The 18,133-nt window shown below is 42.5% G+C and overlaps 1 protein-coding gene across 31 annotated transcripts in view; it reads left to right on the forward strand.

Moving 5' to 3' along the window:
* epb41l2 (erythrocyte membrane protein band 4.1 like 2) overlaps nt 1-18,133 on the forward strand; it is a 322,484-nt gene that overhangs the window by 37,576 nt on the left and 266,775 nt on the right. For 28 of the 31 annotated variants that reach the window (XM_072499174.1, XM_072499167.1, XM_072499165.1 and 25 more), the window contains one exon: nt 7,179-7,315. The exons of 2 other annotated variants lie outside the window; for them this stretch is intronic. The gene's annotated coding sequence lies outside the window, so the exon portion shown is untranslated. Of the gene's footprint in view, nt 1-1,618; nt 1,703-7,178; nt 7,316-18,133 lie in introns of all 31 variants that reach the window. One more of the 31 variants, XM_072499166.1, reaches the window with a different exon arrangement.

Below are 18,133 nucleotides of genomic sequence, written 5' to 3' on the forward strand. Positions count from 1 at the left end.
TTGTTAGAATGAATATTGCGCTCACCTTGTAATTCTACATGACATCAATGCCTCCTGGCCTATTGCCCCTTTCCACGCATAGTAAATTTACAACATCCAAACCTTTCCTCCCACCCAGTATTACATCAAGTTTTGCTTGTGCGTCAACCATTGTCCAAGATCTACATTGGCTCCTTTAAAAAAAATTATTTATGAGATGTGGGCATCAGTGGCTGGAATAACATTTGTTGCCCATCTCTATAACATTTGTTGCCCATCTCTGAGGCTTTTAAGAGTCGATCACATTGTTGTGGATCCGGAATACGATTTCGGCCAGACCAGGTCAGGGCGATAGATTTCCTTCTCTTAAGAGCATTAGCGAACCAGATGGGTTTTAATGACAATTGACAATGGTTACGTTGCAATTATTAGATTATTAATTCCAGATTTTATTGTATTCAAATGTTGCTATCTGTCATGACAGGGTTAGAACACAGGTCCCCAGGGAGTTACCTTGGGCCTTTGGATTACAGCCCAGTGACAATACCTCTACGCCACTGCTTCTCCAAGGCATCAGATTTCAAAATCCTCTTGGCTATGTCTGAAGTTCTCCATGGCTTCTTCACTCTTTCTGTCTCCAACCTCGACCAGTAGTATATTCTCTGTGCCAAATTCTCTATTCCTCTCACTCTGATATCTTTGCAGCTTCACTATTGGCAGCTGTGCCCTTAGCCATCCAGATTTCAAGAGGCAACACAATCACAAATGAAAAATAGTTGCTCCTTCAAGGGTGCTCTTTCGAAGGGTTGGTGTAGACCCGATGGGTTGAATGATCCCCTTGATAATCCGTTCATCCAGGCTTTGTGTTTTTGTTCTTTACAGAGAATCAACCTCGTGACCAATGCTATCATTGTGTAATTGGTATGCATTATTTGTTAATTTGAAATAGTTTTGCTCCAAACATTTCAAATTATTCAAAAGTTTGAATTAAACACAGCAAGACACTTAAAAAAAATAAAAATTGCAATTTGGGCACTGCAAAAGCTGCAAAATTAAGGCTAGAAATTTGAGCACTGTACAATGCAAACCTCAGCCATTAAACAAAAAACTCTGGTTCTGATTTGTTTCCTGCCAGTAGCATATTCTGTCCACAAAGTGATGCACGCAAATAAAAATTGCACTAGGATGTCTAACTTGTATCACTTCCTCAGCAGTCACACACAATTGGATGGAAGCAGTGGTCAAGGTGGAATTGGTTCCTTTACCATGCTGGATGCATTCATTTGAGCCTTTTCATCGCTCACCAGTGGGAGCAGCTTCATACATGGTGTTAACAATTTTAGTTGGTCAGCAATACACATGCCATCACTTTGTTAGCAATGCAAAATGGGTTCAAATCCTCAGCTTGCTAGACGATTTAAGAGAAGACTGGTGCTCAAAAGTTTGTTATTTGTGTTAGTATATGTATGAAATCCTTGTGTTGAAACCTATTTTCAGTGGATTCTGCTTGTAGGTTCATGAACTTCATGTAGGCCCCATAGTTGCCACTATTGAGACAAATTTTCTGTTCTTTGCATGCTGCAGTCATTCCTGAAAAGATGCATCCGCCGTCATCCGTGCATTTTTGTTGTTGCTGTAGGTTATGGCGACAACTTGCGAAAAATATTCCAAGGTGCTTCAGAGCCACACTTAGAGAGGGAAGAATTCCCATTCAAAAAAAAGGGTAAGTTAGGATGTGGAATTTGATTGGAGCCTTTGCAAAAGTAAGTGTAGGAAGCCCCGATCACAATGCCTCTGGTTCTAAAGGCATAGCTCCATATTGGAGCTAAGTCCATGACTGATGCTCAAAGTTCAGCAGGCGTGTTTGCAAATAGATCTCTGAAGGCAGTAGGGCAGGTTAATAGGGTGGTGAAAAAGGCATATGGTACACTTGCCTTTCTCAATTGTGGCATAGATAACAAAAGCAAAGAAGTCATGTTGGAATTATATAGAACACTGGTGAGGCCACAGCTGGAGTACTGTGCATTTCTGGTCGCCACATTATTGGAAGGATGTAATTGCACTGGAGCGGGTGCAGAGGCGTTTCACCAGGATGTTGCCTGGGATGGAACATTTAAATTATGAAGAGAGGTTGGATAGGCATGGGTTGTTTTCGCTGGAGCAGAGAAGACCGAGGGGCGACCTGATCGAGGTGTACAAGATTATATGGCGCATGGACAGGGTGGATAGGGAGCAGCTGTTGCCCTTAGTTAAATGGTCAGTTACAAGGGGACACAAGTTCAAGGTGAGGGGTGGGAGGTTGAGGGGGAATTTGAGGGGGAAACTTTTTTTACCCAGAGGGTGGTGACGGTCTGAAACGCACTGATTGGGAGGGTGGCAGAGGTGGGTTGCCTCATATCCTTTAAAACCTGGATGAGCACTTGGCATGTCTTAACATTCGAGGCTATGGGCCAAGTGCTGGCAAATGGAAATAGGGTTGGCAGATCAAGTGCCTTTCATGTGGTGGTGCAGGTTTGATGGGCCGATGGCCTTTTCTGCACTGCATTATTCTGTGATTATAGCAACTGAGAATTTGGGGGCAGTAGTTGGGGGAGAAGTATAAAAATGAAGGAATTTTAACAAATTGTTAGGAGTGATGCTACCAAGGTGGAAGTTGGCAGTGTTAAGTTTGGACCCCATATTCAATACTAAACTCCGTCAAATAGGGTGCCAAGGTGGTAAGCTGTGTAGTTCAACTGGAGACAGTGGCCTTGGAGGTGAGTAGCGTTGGTGGTTTGCTTAAGACGACAGCCTCAGTCTTCCCAATGTGCTTAGATGGAAGAAATTGTCAAAGCTGGATGTTTACTTAGGTCAACTTCCTAGAGTAACGTCATACAAAAACATTGGATAGAACATAGAGTAAGTAGATGAGGGACAAGCATCAAGTTTGGAAGACCCTAAAGCTGAACCATGTGGGGCAAAAGAGAAGTTATTTATTTCTAGTTCATGTGCACAGCTGAATTATCTCTATCCTGTTGTGTTGAAAGGTCAACAACATGAAACATTAACTCTGCTTTTCTCTCTGCAGAGGCTGCCTGATCTGAATATTTCAGCATTTTCTGTTTTTATTTCAGATTTCCAGCATCCGCAGTTTTTTGCTTTTGTATGCCTACCGTTTGTTGGGTTAAGGAATTGCAATACTGAAATGTTTAATCAATGTGACAAGTTCATTATGAAGAAAATGTTTTACAATAACCTTGTTATCAGCAATCTATGAAATTGTAGTTTCTGAGATTCTCTTCTTAATGCATAAAGAAAATGCTTATAATTTTGCATATTTGTTCTTGGGTCCAATATGCTAACATGGTTTTTGTTCAACTGTGAAATCTTGCATTATTCAAGCCAATCTCGTGAAGAAGGACTTTTCACAGCCTCAGCAGGTCCCAAAACACTTCACAGCCAGTCAATTACTTTTGCAATATGGTCAATGTTATAGTTAGGCAATACAGGCAAGCCATTTGGCAACCAGCAATGAGAAATGACAAGATAATCATGTATTTGAATGTTGGTCAGGACACCAGAACTAATCTTCAAACGTTTTGCGAACACCTGAGGGAGCAGACAGGGTCTTTGTTTATTGTGCAGCACTCCCTTAATCCTGTAATGAGGTGCCAACCTATATAATGCTCTTAAATCTCTGAGTAGAGCTTGAAACTGACTTGAGTGCGAGTGCTGCCACGGAGCCAGTGCCAATATTTTAACGAGAAATTAAAATGAACATTTTTATTGGCATGTGGGATTGGTGTTAACTGAAATTGTCAACTGCAAACTATTTTGTGACCAGATTTAAAAGATATGACATTGTGCTTTTTATGTCAAACGTTATGGATAACTTGTTACACTTTTTGAAAAATAATGGATAACTCAGTTACACATCTGGTTTTCCTAGTTCTCATTCATTAAATATTAATCTTGGTTTAGAATTTCTTAAATCATCAAATTGTAACCTGCAATTACAGGCCGTTTAGTTATCACTTCAGTCAAATTAAATCTGGTTTATAGAGGGCATTATAATTCTAAAGTATAGAATCCGAAAGCACAGAAGGGGGCCATTTAAAGAGTCATGCCCGTGTTGGCGCTTTGAAAGAGCTATTCAATTAGTCCCATTGTCATAGCCTAGCAAATTATTTGTCAAATCTATTCTCTTTTGAAAGTTACTACTGAATCTGCTGCCATTCTTCTGGAAGCACATTCCACATCATAACTTGCTGTGTCTCCCCAAAAAAACTAATCACCTTTATTTTGCCAATTATCTTTAAAGCAGTGACTTATGGTTACCAACCTTCTTGCCAAAGACACTTTTTTCCCTTATTTACTTTATCAAATGTTATAACCAGGCCAGCAGAGGTGAACTAACCCTCTCTCTGTCCCAGTCCTGAATTGGTCTCACAGAATTTAAGTTTACAAGGGAGATACTGCCAATTTAATATATATGCCCTTAACTGTATCTAGCTCATTGCAACAAACAAAGCATTAAGTTAATTTTATAACTAAAACTCTCTTGGGTAAAGATGCAAAAATGAACAAAAAGTTTAAAATGTACAAATCCAACTACCCACTAATGCCAAACCAACGCACACAATACCCCCAACCATGCAAAAAAGTAAAACTCTGCAGAGTTTTGGATATTAAAAACTTGGCCAAGTAACAAATCATCAGCAAAAATATTAATCGCCAAGTGACCAGATGCTTAATCACAGCTGAAAGGTCCTGGTCCAAAGGTTATTGCTGGATCTTGGGGTTTCTCACTGGACACTGGTGTTGATGTAGAATTTTCCTTTAAGAGCTCTTGGCTTGCAGCAACGAGATCTTGTGGGTTTTTCAAATCCCAAACCGCTTGATTTTGAGAGGGCTTTCAATAGAAAGAGAAGTGGATGAAGGTTGTTGCCCTGTGGCAGTCTCTTTGCCTCTTCAAAAAGTCAGTATTTTTTACACCCACGAGCTGGATCATGTAATGCGTCTCAAAACTCCATGGACTTGGTATCTCTGTAAATGCAGCTTGTGCCTGTTGCAAATGCAACATGGACACTAGCTTACAGCAGCTTAGGAAACGGGTTCTTTTTTAAAAAGTTTAATACATAGGCAAATTATTATTTTATATAACACATCTTCCTCATACAAATCTGTGTTCTCAAATTGCAGGAGTGTAATGAAGAGTCCTGTGTCAAAATGTAAATGGTTGTATTTCATTTTTAGTTGAGGTTTTTCTTCTAGTTGTGCCTGGGTCAGGAATTCTATTAAGTAGAAGATTGTTTGGGCCACTGGAAATATGCTTGCACCAAGGTTGTATGTGTCATGATATTCAAACACACACATCATGATAGACAGACCAACAGACAAATCAGCACACATAACACAGCCAATCACAGACAAGGACAGAGACAGTATAAGAGAAGAAACACGACACCTGGTGGCCAGTAGATCTGGAGACCAGGACAAGGACAGGACCTGATTAACATCACACAGAGGGAGTCAACACGTGCAGAGTATCAAGACAGAACTGTAAATAGCAAGTTGAAATAAAACCGCGTTGTACCAAATACAACCGTGTTGGTTCATCTGCACCTCAGAACACCCAACACCACAGTATGTACTGGTTGTACTTTCTAATCAGAAAGCTAGCTTTGACCATGTGCCCTGATTTTCTTCAAATCAGGAAAGTCTTGCATTTGTTTATTTAACACTTGTGATCTGTTAGGAATCCGGAACAAAAAATTAAACATTCCAGATTTTGTACTAAATGTAGCACTCGTTATTATATGAATTTATAATAGAGCATTCTTCCACAGAATAATTTGAGTGTGAACCTCCATCTTGTTCTCTAATAAACTGAAGCACCAATTCTGTGATATATATTTTAATTAACTATGTGTAAGAGAGAAATAAAGATTTTAAAGCAGGAAGACTTAGCTGTTTTAGAACAAAATTGAACTTATACTATTAATTTAAAGCATCATCAGTTTGAAGGTGTCATTATTTTCTGCTCCAGGTGGCAGACTACGCTGCATTATTTTAATAAGTGAACTGTTTAAATTGTGGCTTTGGCTACTCCTTAGTACAATATCTATCTGCATCTGTTCTCAATTCTGTTCATTATTTTTGAAATCTTGGATTTTTCTCTCAAATTTGTAATTCCAACTGAACTGATGTTTCCATCAAGTTTAGTACAATATTTGTACACGTCCTCATGACTCTGTGTCAGTCCAGCTTGGATAGTCATCCAGTTCTTTTTAAAGCTGAAATCGAAAGGCTCACCTTTTGAAGTCAAATTCCTTCTTTTATCTCATTTGCAAATCTGTGAAACCAAATTTAATTCAGTACTCTTTTTGGTTTTGCTGTTGCTTTTGAGCTTATTAGTGTAGTATGATCTTGGACTTTGATTATATCCCCCTATTTGGGTGCCCACCATTTTAGTTAATCAATTTTGGATGCACAGCATAGATCTCCTTAATTTAGTTGTCTGAATTGGCAATCTTGCAAGTTTGGGAAAATATTATGAAAGATGAATATATTCAGATATTGATGTACAACGCAAGGAAGGCAAGCAGGAAAGTAGAGTTGAGGCCACAGTCTGATTAGACATGATCTTATTGAATGGCAGAGCAGACTCATTGGGCTAAATGGTGGCCAATCCTGCTTCTATTTCTATTTTGTGAACTGCACCACCCCCCTCGCACACTGCTCAATTCACCACCACACCCCCATTACTGGCTCACCAATAATTTCTACCAATGAGGACTCTTACCTAACATTTATATGCTAAATGGCACCCTCACACACTTAATATTGCGGCCTCACTGCTACATCACACAGCTGCGCATGCTGCCAGCTATTCAACCATAATAGTCACATTACCAAAACAGATTGCAGACCACTCATTGGCATACATCCATTTAATTCCCAGGATGAGGTGCTGCACAGCTGGAGACAACATGAGGTAACTGGAGAGGGGGTGGTATGCCAGGGAGGAGATGTGCTGACTGTTGCTGAGACATCCATGACCAGTGAATGTTTAGTGATGGTGCCCTGTATGCTCATACCTAATATTGTTTCACATAACCTACATTCTCTTCTGATTGATAAACTGCAGATGGTGTAAGCATGCTGTTTCTCCTTGCTTCCCACATCAGAGCCTTACTCTTGTGCCTTTCCCCTTCCAGATATTGAAGAATTGCAACCTGACCAAACACTGGATGAATAGCAAGAGAGTTATGATGAAAACATAGCTCCATCACATGATTTCACAGTAACCAGCTCAGACACTGACATCACGTGAATCTTAAAGAATAAATTAAAGGTGGGAGCTGCACTGATGATACACCAAGCAGGAGTGGGCTTTCCCCACAGCAAGGATAATGTAGTTACCAGCTTGTTAGAGAGCGAGGTTGCACACAAGCTCTGCTGCAGAAAACTAAGATGAGTACTTCAATGGGGTCAGTTTATAGAAGCAAAGTGATGAGTATTCTATTATGGGCCAAGGTTTAGAGAACCCCAAAGTATATCATGGAGTTCACCTGACCCACAACATTAGATTTTTGTTATGGGGAGCACAAGGGCCCACTTTACAGATGCGATGCAACCGAGAACTAAAAGTACTTTTGAACAAAAACAATGTTTATTCTATGAATCCAGTTAACATTTTATAAACACACAGTAAACAGTTTATCAACTACCAACCCTGACCATCCCCCAAAAGATACAGTACTCTATAGATAACCGTAATAACTTCCAAACAACATCCATAAGTTAAACCCTTTTTAAATAAATAAAGCAGGTTTAAATTCTCTATAGAAACAGGTATTACTTTGAAATCAACAAGTGATTTAGAGACAGTCTTTAGATTGCAGAGAGATATACAGCTTTTTGTTTGAATGCAGCTCTCCAACTCTGAAAATGAAACTAAACACACTGCAGCTGCCAGCTCAAAATGAAAGTAAAAGTCAGACGGCCCAGCTCCACCCACATACTGACATCACTGCAGCTATTTGATAAACACCCATTTCTTAAAGGTACATCCATCTGACCATACACACCAAAGCTCTGGCAAGCTTCCAGTGTCAAGGAGTGCGGAGGAGTCTGGCAGCAACTTGGCACAGAGTTTACTTAGAGCTTGGAGCCCATGCTTCCAATTTTGGAAGAGATGATGAACTCCCCAACTACACTTGTGAATCCACCCATGATGGAACATTTGAATGCAGATGTATCCGCTTGCAGCACAAGAATGCTGCAATGGAACCTCAGACTGAAATCATATTTTTTTTTCATTGGATATGGGTGTTGCTGACTTGTCCAGCATTTATTGCCCATCCCTGATTGATCTTGAATTGAGTGCATTTTAAGGGTCAAACACACTGCTGTTTCCCAAATGTTCCCCTTATTTTAGGACACTTATTTGCTGTGCTTCCTTGCCCAGAAATAGGTCAAGTTGAGCTTCATTCTTTTGTTGAATAACAATATATTGTCCAAGAACAGTTTTTGACATTAAAAGAAAAATTCACTATTCTCAGTGGTCAGTGATACAAGTATATCATAGAATCCCTATAATGCAGAAGGGAGTCCTTCGGCCCATCGGGTCTGCAGTGACCCTCTGAAAGAGCGCTCTTCCTATGCACTCCTCCTCCATATCCCGTAACCCCACCTAACCTACACACCTTTGAATACTAAGGGGCAATTTAGCATGACAAATCCACCTAACAGTTACATCTTTGGACTGGGAGAAAATCGGAACACCCGGCGGAAACACCCGCAGACATGGGAAGAACGTACAAACTCCACACAGACAAGGCAGGAATTGAACCCGGGTCCCTAGCCCTGTGAGGCAGCAATACTAGCCACCGTATGTCTGATATCACTTCAGGAAGTTAAATTATGCATCGGTGAAATCAGTTAATATTGGTAAACAGACTCCAAAACTAGGTTTAATTCTGTATTAAGAACCTTTACGGATTAAAACTGTTGATCTTTCTAGCTTTAGTCTATTTGCTCTGTTTAGGTCACCTTTGCTCATGAGTCGCCAGGTATCTTTATGATACCACCACGTGGTTCAAGTTCAGGTTATGATTAATAACACAGCGCACCGCTTAGTAACGATTAAAACAACGGTCATTTATTATATACAACAAGCAATATTAATACCCTAATACTTCTTTCTATATAATAAACCTATCACTACTGGCCAATACTTAACTTAGGAAGAGCCCACCAGGTCAGGGAAACGAATGGCTTGTCCAATCAAATCTGGCCCGCGGGATTCAAAAGGCTGCTACAGGTCGGTGGCTAGGTGTCTCTACCGGATAGTGATCGCTGGATTCAAACTTACTGCTGCCGGTGGCTGGTCTTGCGAAGGTCTCGAGCAGGCGAAGATGAGAGAGAGAGAGAGAGCTCTGTACTTGGACCTTCACTTTTATAGGGCCCAGAGGCTTCCCGCCTCCCGGGGCGGCCCTTGACCCTGAGTCCCAAGTGATTGGATTCTGTCCCCAATCCCTGGGGTCGCTGTGTCCAATGGTGAGGCGATTCCTCGATCGGGGGGTGGTCGCTCACCTGTCTTTGTTTCGGCCACTGCAGGCGCCGACAGCTCTGGCCCGGTATTCAATTGCTAATATGTTGCAATTGTTCCCGGGGATAGCCGATTTAACTGTGGATGTCTGAGTAGATTAGGTGTAAACATCCTGAATGCAACTGCGGATACCTGGGTTGATGGGCTGTTGATAGCCCTGAGTATCGATCTGGGCTACGTTCCCAGAGCTGAATATGCAAACCTGTCTGCAGCTGCCTGCTTGTGTCTTCTTGGCTCCTTTTCCCAGCAGTCTTTCGGGTTAGCCGTTTTAAACTGGGTTTTGGCCAGATTAATCGGAACGCAGCCATTTTACATGGCTACAAAACCACTCATTTTTAAATTTAATAAGAAATTATCATTGACTGGTTTAAGTGAAAGATGAGCAGTGAAATGTATTCTGCACACCAATTATAAACTTTAATTCACCCAAATTTAATCGTTCTTGACTTTATATTAATACATTCCAATTTAAATTGCAATATTTCTCCTTTACTTCATATTAAAATGTAATGGGCATATCTGATAGATTTTGAAAATTAAATTGAAACCATCTTACACCACTAAAAATAAGGTTGTTGAAATATGGATTGAAGCAGTTCAAGGAGGAGGTCCACCTCCATGTTTTCAGGGTAGCTATGGATAGGCAATAAATTCTGGCCTCGCTGGTGACACCCACATATGCAAATGAATAAAAGAAGTACATAAGCAAACAGTTACTGTCAAATACAGCTTTGTTAGTAGTCTTCATCTCTGATTTTTTGGGCTGTTGAAGTAGAAGAAATAAGTATTTGTCAGCTATGGTCTAACTTGAGCTATGTAACCTTTCAAAATTTTTCACCAAAGGCTAGTTGTCCAAGAATTAAAGTAGATTATGTATGGTATTTTTGTGTATTTCTGTCTGTAGTCAGTCTTTACATTGGAACAGATCAAATGGTATTTAATCTGTAGGTGTAACACAATTCCTTATTACTCCCATTCCTCAATGCATGTTTGGCTTTGTGCCAGATTGTGTTCTTCCTGTTCAATATTAAGAGGAAAACTTTTTTCTCAAAAAAGGATCTACTTAAAAAAAATTAAACCTTTTATTACAGTCCAGTTCAATAAGCCACTTTATTTAGAAATACTAATATCAGTTTTGAAAACATTTTGCAGCTTTTTTTCCTATGTGGCCTTTAGTGGTTGGTATGCTTCCCTTTTTATGAGATGGAATGTGTGGCCAATCCACATAGTTTATTGAAGTTTTTAAAGCAGAGGCGTGTGTTAAGGATTAATAGTTTAAGGGTGAAGGGAGGCGTCAGAAGTTTGAAAACTGTGAAATATTCACTGATATTTCTGAAGTTACAGCCTAACGTTTTAATAGTATTCGATCACCATTATTGTAAACTTTTTCAGTATTAGTTTCTGTTCTGGTAAAGGATAACATGTTTCACCGATTTTATTGACTCATGAAGGACACTTTTATTAAAAAAAAAAAAAAAAAAATAAATTTTTTTTTTTTAAGAGTACCCAATTATATATTTTTCCAATTAAGGGGCAATTTAGCATGGCCAATCCACCTAAACTGCACATCTTTTGGGTTGTGGGGGTGAAACCCACGCAGACACGGGGAGAATGTGCAAACTCCATATGGACAGTGACCCTGGGCCGGGATTCGAACCCTGGTCCTCAGCGCTGTAGGCAGCGATGCTAACCACTGTGCCACCATGCTGCCCAATGGACACTTCTTAATACTCTTTTTGTGAATCTGTTTTCAAGTTACCACAGTTCACTATCTGGTGATTACTGAGGAAGAAAAGCGACTCCCATCAATGGTGATGTCTAGGTTGAGCCATCCTAGCTGACTGATTTGATAATTAATTCTTGGTACCACTTTAATTTGGGGCAATGCACAATTTGAGCAGGAACCACTTCAATGCAAAATGATACCATCTTTAGATTGGTATGCTAGTTTTTTTCTTGCCTACATTTGCATGAAGAGTAAGTAAATTTACCCTTCTCTTAGTGTGACCTCTGTCAGTGGTAATAGTGAGAAAAATTCTTGGATCAAGATCAGGAAATGGAATCACTATGGATGGCGATTAGGAATAAGAAGGGTTATAAAACTCAGGTGAGGGTATTTTATAGGCCTCTAACAGTAGTTAGGCTAGTAGTTGGGTCAGACAGAGTATTAAGCAAAACATAGCTGGAGCTTGTAACAAAGATCATGTAATAATTGTACTGGACAAATCAAATTGAACTAAGGTTGATTCGGTCATTAGACTAAAAGATATGGCGATAAATAAACAATGGGGACCATTTCCAACAAACAGTTCAAAATCTTGAACAAAAATACATTAAAAAAAAGAATCCTTAAAGATCCGTCCATGGCTTATGAATGAAGTTATGGTAGTATTATATTAAAATAATAGGCTTCCAAATAATTATAGGGAGACCAAGAATTAAGATTGTGTTAGAAGCTATCAAAGGGTCATCGAAAAGTTCATAAAAAGAGAAGAAATAGAATGAGAGTAATTTAGCCATAAAATTGATTCCAAGAGCTTTTACAAGTATGATATAGAATCATAGAATCCATACAGTTCAGAAGGAGGCTCATCGAGTCTGCACCGACTCTCTTAAAGAGCACCCTACCCAGGTCCATTCCTGCACCCTATCCCCGTCACCCCATATCCTAACCTACACATCCCTGGGCACGAAGGGGCAATTTAGCATGGCCAATCCACCTAACCTGCACATCTTAGGGCAGCACGGTAGCATTGTGGATAGCACAATTGCTTCACAGCTCCATGGTCCCAGGTTTGATTCCGGCTTGGGTCACTGTCTGTGCGGAGTCTGCACATCCTCCCCGTGTGTGCGTGGGTTTCCTCCGGGTGCTCCGGTTTCCTCCCACAGTCCAAAGATGTGCAGGTTAGGTGGATTGGCCATGATAAATTGCCCTTAGTGTCCAAAAGTGCCCTTAGTGTTGGGTGGGGTTACTGGGTTATGGGGATAGGGTGGAGGTGTTGACCTTGGGTAGGGTGCTCTTTCCAAGAGCCGGTGCAGATTCGATGGGCCGAATGGCCTCCTTCTGCTTTGTAAATTCTATGATAATCTTAGAACTGTGGGAGGAAACCAGAGTACCAGGAGAAAACCCACTCAGACATTGGGTGAACATGCAAACAGTCAGCCAAGTCCAGAATCGAACCCTGGTCCCTAGCGCTGTGAGGCAGCAGTATTAGCCACTGTGTCACCAAAAGAAGAGAGTAGCTAAAGTCAACGTTGGTCCCGTAGAGGCAGGGAGAGTTGAAATAATCATAGGGAATGGTGTAAAGACAAAGACGTTGAAGTATTTTGTGTCTGCCTTCTCAGCGGAAGACGCAAGTTATATACCAGAAATGGAATTAACCATGGGAACTAAAAAGAGTGAGCAACTTCAAGTAATTAATACTAACAGAGAAAAAGTATTGGGGAAATTTAAAGGAATAAGATCTGCTGGTTTTCGGGTTTTAAAAGAGGTTGATACTCTGGTCATGATTTCCTAAAATTCTCTAGATACAAGGATGGTTTCAGCAAATTGGGAACTAGCATATTTAACTTGCAATTCAAGAAATGAGGGAGATGGAGAACGAAACTGCAGGCCAACCTGATATGAGTTGTTGATAAATCAGATGTATTGTGCTTGGATTTGAAAAAGGTTTTCGATAAGGTGTCATCCAAAAGATGAGTATGCAAGATTAGGACTTGGGAGTTGGGTGGAATGTTTTAGCATTATTAGCTACTATATAGCAGACAGGAAGTAAAGAGTCGGCATAAATGGGCATTTTCACATTGGAAACCTGTGACTATTGGAATACTGTGAGGATTAGTAGCTAGTTATTATTGATAACGCGTTGGACAAAGGCAGAGAGTAATATATCTAATTTTGCAGGTGAGACAAAGCTAGATGGAATGTAAAATGAGGAAGGCACAAGGAGCTTGCAAAGAGACGTAGATAAGTGAGTGGGCAACAAGATGGCAGATGGAATATAATGTGGGACATGCAAGGTTATTCACTTTGGTTATAAGAATAGAAAAGCAGAAATACATTTTAAAAAGGTGAAGCTTGTAATTAGAGCACAAATTAGCATGCAGGCAATTAGCAAGGTAATTGGCATGTTGGCATTTATTACAAGGGAATTGGAGCTCACGATTGAGGAAGTCTTGATGCAGTTATACAGGGCTTTGGTGAGACCACACTTGGTGTACTTTGTGCCGTTTTGATCTCCATATTTAAGGAAGGATATACTTGCATTCGAGGCAGTACAGTGAAAGGGTTGTCCTATGATTTGAGGCTGAGTAAATTGGGTCAGTCATTCAAGCACAACGAAAGGTTCTAATTATTAGAGCATATTGTAGTAATTAATCAGCATTTAAAGAATACATGTAAATAAAGGTTTTGGTAGAAATTGTTGAGGCATATTTGTTTCCCCATGCTCCTTTAGATAATTCTGTTTGCGGACTTTATTTGTCATAATCTTTTGTTTGTTCAACCCATTTGGTGGTTATAAACTATTAGGCTATAGAAAACAGCTGTGAAAGTATGTCATCTTTGTTTTCTGAACAAATACTGAAGAATCATCTCAAGAAAATACACCCATTTTTTCATAACATGTACCTTTACAAATGTTATGAATAATGTATATTATACAATTCAAATTTAACATTGCATAGAAGTGTAATACAGTTAAATTCCTTTCAATTCGGTTGTGGCAGTATCTGAGATATCTCACTACGCTTGCACTATAAATTATATTTACCTATAACTTGTTCTGTGAGAGTGCATTCTGGAGTTGGGTGGAAACAGGGAATTCAAGTGATGAGTTATAAGGGGGTACCTTTTATTGGGCCGTTAACTAAATAGAAGAATACAAATTAACTGGTGGGCAAATTAAAAGGGGCTGCTCCCAAAGAACAAACGGAGCTCAGCCCAAAAGGAATAAAGAGGGAACGGAAACTTAAAAACCACCAAACCAAGATGTGAAAATCGGGGTTGATAAAGCAGTCCAATCCCTGTGGCGCCCACCGAGCATGGAAGGCCTCGAGTGTGCCCGTGAACACCGCATGCTCCCTTTCCAGGCACACCCAGCCATGAATGAGGCCGTGGAAGAGTTGGATGACCTCCTTGATTGCCCGTTACCTGGACCGTTTTATGGCAAGTTTGGCCAGGCCCAGGAGCAGGTTCACGAGGAGGTGTCCCCCCCTGTTTCCACCCCCCCCCCCCCAAAAAAAACCCGGATGCCCATAGATCAGGAGTGTGGGGCTGCAGTGCAAACAACCTCAACAACAACGCTGTCAAGAACCCAAAAAGGAAGTGCAATCTTGGACACACAACATAAACATGCTGCACGGACTCCACCAGACCGCAAAATTGGCAGGTCACTGGGGAGTTTGTGAAGTGCTGCAGATGCTGATTGTACGGCACTGTCGCGTGCAACTCCCTCCACACCAGGTCCCCAAGTGTTGTGGGGAGGACACCTCTGTAGAGGGACCTCTGCCGCCAGAAGGCAGCGAGGCATGCCAAGGCATTTCCAGACGGCGATAAAAGGACAAAGAGGTGGAAGGAGTGCAAGAGCAGGCCGTACAGGAAACTCCTCCGTGTAGTGCAAAAAGGCGCGGAGGGCATTTCCCCGAGGCGACCAGGGTTGTGGGGTACTGGGCGGGTGGGTTTCCGGGGCTTGGGACCAATGTGGAATTCCGTCCGAGCAGTAGTCCGCTCAGACGGGATGCCACTGCACACCTGTGCCGACTCAAGACCAGAGTGCCCACCGCCGAGCGTATTGTTCTGTCAAACGTCTGTGTCCCTCCACGGGGAGGCGGACAAAGAGGTGGTGGAGGAGGAGGGGGCGGAAGTGCCAGTTACGGCTGCCTTAGTCTTGCTGGTAGTGGCGGCCACAAGTGCGGGGCTATTGCGGCGGATGTGTCCCACCCCTTTACAGGCATGGCACTGCACCGCCGTCCGCGGACCAGATTTTAAACAGGCCCCTGTCATGGGGGACCTCGAATCCGCCCTCCACGACCTCCTCCCGGGCCAGGTGGATAAAAACATGGCGACGGAGGGAGGAATCCTGCAGGCCGAGAGTCAGTGGTGCCACCCTGGAGCGAACCTCCCCCAGTAGATGAAGATGGGGGAGGAGGAGCTCCATTGGGAGGTAGGGCGGGACGTTTGATAGAAGAATATGTTCGGCGGTGGCATCCAATTGGCCTATCGCCACGTGCGTCCCGCCCACCATGAACCCCTTCTCGAGGGCGAGATGGACCGGCGGCTCGGCCCACAGGAAAAACAGGGCCTTCCCGTACACGCGTGAGGCTGACACATTGGCCGAGGGGCCAACAGCCCTGGCTGTTGCGCGAGTGCATGCCTCAATCGTCATGGAGGGGTGAGCATAGCACTTCACCCCTAGCCTCTTTGTGAGGAGGCGAAATGGTGGTGGGGCTGCGGGGCAGCATTGGTGGCAGGAGATTTTGAAGCCGCCCTCCCCGCATAGATGGATTTTGAGGACCGTCGGAGGTGTGGATGCCATCAGGGGTATTTGCTACGCCAACCCAGTTGTAGCTTTGACTGTGCGAGGAAAGGGGGTGGGAGGGAGATGTGGGACTAGGTACATCCACCCTGGAGGGAAATGTAAAGGTACGGGGAGGGGGGGTGATAACAGCAGGGTGATGAGGGATGTAGGGGGGGTAGATAAAGTAGTACGAGGGTGGGGGTTGAGACTGGGTGCGGCACCACAGCAGATGGTGCCAAGCAGGAGGGTGCTGCTATAGCTTGCCGCCCCCCCCCCCCCCCCCCCCCCCCCATGTAGTCAGAGGACAGGAGGAAAAAGGGATGCAGCAGGTTCTTCAGCCCGGAGCACACTATCCCACACTCGTTGCAGATGTTGTCCCGGCAGTTGGCGATCTTCGGCCCTGGAGGGGCCCAACACAGGTTAAAAAACAAAATCGAAGAAGTGACGCCACTGGAAAGCAGTAACTTGATTGGTTGGTCAGTAATATTCACTCAACTTGAAACTAAAACATTGTTAAATGAATTAAACCTAATTAATTACTTAATCATAAGTAGAGGGTTCTCTAAACCAAAGGCAGGTTTAAATAAAAGTTTTTATAAAAAAAACTAATTAATTGATTACTTTAACTTGTATTAACTTTTGTAAAAAGGGAGTAAATAAGGGGTCTAGTCCTGGCAGGAGTTCTCGCACCCATGGTATGCTCCTCCTGTGCTATGTGGCAGATCATGGAAGCTCCAGTTGCCCCTGAAGCCACTTGTGCAGGAAGTGGGCCCAACTGCAGCTATTGACTAACCGCATTTGGGAGCTGGAGCTGCAGTTGGATTCACTGGAGCATCCGCAATGCTGAGCAGGTCATGGATAGCACTTTCAGTGAGGTGGTCACACCAAAGGAGAGGATTAAATGGATAGAGAGGATATGGGTGACGACCAGGAAGAGTAGAGGTAGGTAGGTAGTGCAGGAGTTCCTTGTGGCCATCCCCCTTTCTAGCAGATATGCCATTTTGGATACTGTTGCAGGGGGGGGGGGGGGTTGACTATACAGAGGAAAAGTGTGGCAGCCAACCTAATAGCACCATGGCTGGATCTGCTGCAAAAGAGAGGAGGGGGAAGAATGGCAGGGCTATAGTGGTAGGGGATTCAATTGTTCGGGGAACAGATAGGCTCTGAACGGCATCCAGAAGGAGGAGAGTGAAAAGACATGGTACATGTTGGTACCAATGACATAGGTAGAAAGAGGGATGCAGTCTTGCATCATGAATTCAGGGAGCTAGGCTGCAGACTAAAAAGCAGGACCTTTCGGATTGTAATCTCTTGATTACTCCCAGTGCCATGCGCTCGTGAGTATAGAAATAGGAGAATAGCGCAAATGAATGTGTAGCTGAAGAGTTGGGTGCAGGAGGGAGGATTTTAGATTCCTGGATCACTCGGACCACTTCTGAGGACGTGTACAAGCGGGAAGACCTAAATCTGAACCAGAGCGGGACTGACATCCTTGCTAGTGTGTTTGCTAGTGCTGTTGGGATTAGTTTAAACTAATTCGGCAGGGTGAGGGGAAGCGGACTATTGGCAGAATAGGAACAAGGTATGACCTAGAGAAGCAATTAAATCATACAGGTAAAGCGGATGAGTTGAGGGCGAGGTTGACACATGGAATTATGATATAGTAGCCATCACGGAGACGTGGTTGAGGGAGGGGCAGGATTGGCAGTTTAACATCCAGGGATACAGAATATTCAGGATTGACGGGGGAGGGGAACAAAAGAGGGGGAGGCATTGCACCAAGGAGACAATTACTGCAGTAAGGAGAGATGATATCTTGGGGGTGGCATGAAATGAAGCTTTGGAGGTAGAGTTTAGGAATAAAAAAGGGACACCCACATTGGTGTTTATTTTCGGCCTCCAGATAATCAACGGGAAATTGAGGAGCAAATATGTGCGCAATTTGCAGAAGTGTGTAAAAAGTAATAATAGGGTAATTATAGTGGCTGATCCCAAAATTAACTGGGTTAGTCATTGTGTTAAGGGCTTAGATGGAACAGAG

Source organism: Scyliorhinus torazame, chromosome 4 (assembly GCF_047496885.1).
Source record: "Scyliorhinus torazame isolate Kashiwa2021f chromosome 4, sScyTor2.1, whole genome shotgun sequence".
NCBI classification, from domain to species: domain Eukaryota; kingdom Metazoa; phylum Chordata; class Chondrichthyes; order Carcharhiniformes; family Scyliorhinidae; genus Scyliorhinus; species Scyliorhinus torazame.